Below are 3,769 nucleotides of genomic sequence, written 5' to 3'. Positions count from 1 at the left end.
TATTATTTCTTCATATTATACACACTTATGCAGGAAACGTGTAATGTCTCCTTTTCTGCAGAGATATTTTAGTGATGTGCGACAAGCTTCGACAAACCATCATGAAATAAATGAATGAATTGGTGTATTATCAAACTATTGCTTATAGATCTCTCAGAGATTTCCTTCTTCTCCAAGTTCTTAAAATGTGGACCTCTGAGCAGGTTCTGCCCATCCCATCCATCCCATGTTCTCTGTAACATTTACATGGTATTTGCTGCCTTGAGCCAATGGAAAAAACTGACAAAGCACTATTGTAGCTTTAGAAATTCTGTCTACAGGAGCACAGCTTAAGCAAGTGAGAGGCAACTCCTTCTGTAACTACTTCAAGAAACAGCCTGGCCTCTTCCAAGAAAGCATAGAGATTAGTGAGAGTCTCAGGAATACTGTCTCGTTAATCAAAATCTGCTTTTGAATTATTGCCTCTTACAAGGCAGTAGTCTCTACCAGTTACATCTCAAAATGAAGTTGGAGGTAATTTTCGTGAAGTGGGAAATCAGGCCGTCTTGAAAATGCTGACTTTAAAAGATGGCAGCAGGATAGGGAAGAAAATAAAGAAAACAGGTCATGAAAAACTCCTGAGCTTGGAAAGGCCTCCATAAGATTGGTTGTTGTGTCTTTCTGGTTTCCTGCCCGTACCTCTGCTTGGAACAACCTGGTCTAGAGGAAGGTGTCCCTGCCCATGGCAGGGGGGTTGGAACTCAGTGATCTTTAAGGTCCCTTCCAATACTATCCATTCTGTGTTCTATGATTCTACAAAAACATGGAATAGTATTTCTTAATTTTAAGGTTTTTAACTCAGCAGCTTGAAGATGTGGTCTTCACCAGATGTATGGAAAGTCAGAACACAGAACTAAAAAGGTGCAGATCTGGGCTCTATAGCTTCCTCAGCCTTCTCAGTACTTCACAGTGCATCCTTGTTGCATTCCGGATTAAGCTATGAACTGCCCAGAGCAGTTACATTTTTTATTTAAGACTTTTTAAAAGCCTTTTTGTTTGTTATAACCTCTAATTAGCATCTGGAGAGTCACACACGCTTCTCTAAGAGAAATTATTTTTAATTTAGTGAGAAAAGTAAGATATTTTGGCAAAAGGGTTTTACTGGAGTAAAATACAACCAAGAAAAAAGCATTTCACTAAAGCATTAAGCGCAAGGACCCATTCCACAGGAAACACCCACTAAAACAATCCATATACCAGCTTTAGTAAAACACAGTTCATTGGTTTTAAGTTACCCACAAGAGAAGGAAAAGAGTAAAAGAAAACAGATTAAAAAGGGTAAAGAGAGAAGAAAGAGAGAAGGGGAGAGAGAAAGGAGAGGAGAAGAGTTACCAACAAGATTCGATGATTCACATGGTGCCAGCTGGAGAGGGAGAAGACAGAAATCGCATGGAGTCTCATGTATTTGTAGAGTTCAGTTTTCCCTCCCAGGCAGGATATCCAGTCACTGCCTTCCAGGCCAGAGTGAGTTGTGCTATAATCACTCACAGGCTGCAGGGCTGGGGTGTAGATGGGCTACCAGGCAGCTCAGCCCTGACTGACAGCCTGGCTGCAGGACCTTCAGCTCTGCCCTGTGCTCTGCGTGGGCAGCAGCTCTTGCCTTCATCTCTGCCCTGGGCCCTCAGCACAGGCCTGATGTAATAAGTAATGGCCAGTCTTCGCGAACGAAGAACCGGGGAAGGTCTTTACACCTTCCAGCCTGCGCATTGGATTTTTTTAGGTGAGACACAGTGTGAGCGGAACTGAGCCCACCCTTTAATCCTGAGGTTCATCTGCCGGGGCCAAGCACGCTTGGACGGTGGCAGTGAGGTCCTCAGGACGTAGATGGATTGCCTTACAGGGCTAACGAGCTCCATCTGCCCGGGGAGTGTCCTAACCGGGAATTGAACGGATCTCAGCATTGACAGCGCTGTAGTTTAGCCACTGCACCACCAGGGACACTCAAAGGCCTGATGTGCAGCCCTTACCTTGTACCTGCAGGTTCAGGCCCAGCCCTTCCCCACACGCACACACCCACAGTGAGTTGGTTCCGACCCATATCAATAATTCAGTGAGATTTGGATACAGGATCTCACAAATCTACAGAGTAACTCTTCCAACTGCTAGCACACCACATGAGTGAAAGTTGTGGAAATACTGTCAGTCCTCACCTCTCCTTGCTGAACCTGGGCTGTCTGAGAGGCAGCAATGCAAAGTATTTAGGGCTGAAAGAAAAAAGAGACAGTGTCATTCTACGGTTTATTTATATAAAAATATATGGCATTTATATAAAAAGAACAGAGTTGAGAGGCCCGTTTACTTGTCTCCAAGACAAGTTCAATTAAAGCAAAAACAAAAATATCCAAAATCCTTTGGAAGATAAACCATAAAACCAAGGACTGCTATCAGTAACTCAAGAGGCTGAAATCTGTGCTGAAGATCTGAATACCTCATTGACCATACTAGCTGGAAGAGTGCTTTGGTTTCATTCAGATGGAAATTCTGGTGAACACGCTTTTAAATGAGACAAAGTTTAACAGCTCTTTCATGTGGTTTGATTTTGGTTAGTTTATTGCATATTTTCATGTGTACTTTGGCTGTTAGTCCTGAAGACAGGCTTGTTCCTTAACAAAAACAAATTAATGACCTGCTCTTTCTAAATGACTTTCAGTAATGAACATTAGGTTGTCCCCTTCACACTAGTTTCCTTTGCTCTGACATGTAAGGGTATAGTTAGAATATGATTATATAAATATATAATATAAATACAACTGCCCTGTGCTTACAGATGAGACTCCTGTTCTCTCATCTTCTCTCCCAACCTCCTTAGTGCCAGCTCTGATCACAAAATAAGCCAATTCAAAATGAACTGCTGAAAACTACTACTTCTCTTCTGAGTGCTGTCTTCTCTGAATTAACAAGTTAAATTGGTTCACTGATTAATATCGGTGCTTGTGCAAGGGAGCAGAGAAAGCAATTAGCAGGATTATGCAGAGTGGGACCTCTCCTTTTCTCCCCTTCTGTGACAGCAAGATCACTCAAGATGTACCACACAACTGCATTGGACGGCTGTTCTAACAAGGATTCCCTGATGGTATTTGTCTTTATGCACATACAACCCTTCTCTCTGCTGTTCTGCAGTCAGGTTAAGGGCTGCATTCAACTAACTGGGGAGTCTTGGCCTGCTAGAGACTCTGTGGGTCTTCCTCCCTGGAGAGGACACCTTATCCATATGCATACTGAAGCTGCTCAGGGAAAAGGCCAGATTGCTGGATTAGAAAGAGAACAGACATAAACATCATTCTGGAAGGCTGGCTGTTAAAGACAACCTTTAGACCACAGAAGACACACCATGTATCTGCATTCAGTTGTGTTCCAATAGCCATACACATTTTACTCAGTGATCACTGCACGTGAAACCCATTCATTAGAGACGTGCCTTGGAACAGGCACTGACTCCCTGAGTCTCAAGCCCAATAAAAAACTAAGTACCCAGTGTCAACTTAGTACTTTGCAGTGCTGTCTTGGTGCTCCCAAGCCAGGCAGGAGAGCCTCTCCTTGGTTATGAACTGCCTGCTGCTGTCTGTCTGTGCACATCAGGCAGGCCTCCCCTGCCCCACAGCATGATCAGTCCTGCTCAGCCCCACACTCCCGGCCACTCAGCCCTCCAGCAGGAGGTCTGCTCACACTCCCTTTTTCTCTCAATTACTCCTCAAAATTCACCCTTTTATTTCTGTGGGAACCGGGCTGC

This window comes from Empidonax traillii, unplaced genomic scaffold, assembly GCF_003031625.1.
Source record: "Empidonax traillii isolate 1590-97213 ecotype Southwest subspecies unplaced genomic scaffold, ASM303162v1 scaffold48:size2401408, whole genome shotgun sequence".
NCBI lineage: Eukaryota > Metazoa > Chordata > Aves > Passeriformes > Tyrannidae > Empidonax > Empidonax traillii.
The sequence above is the reverse complement of the archived record's forward strand: the minus strand, read 5'-3'. Positions refer to the sequence as shown.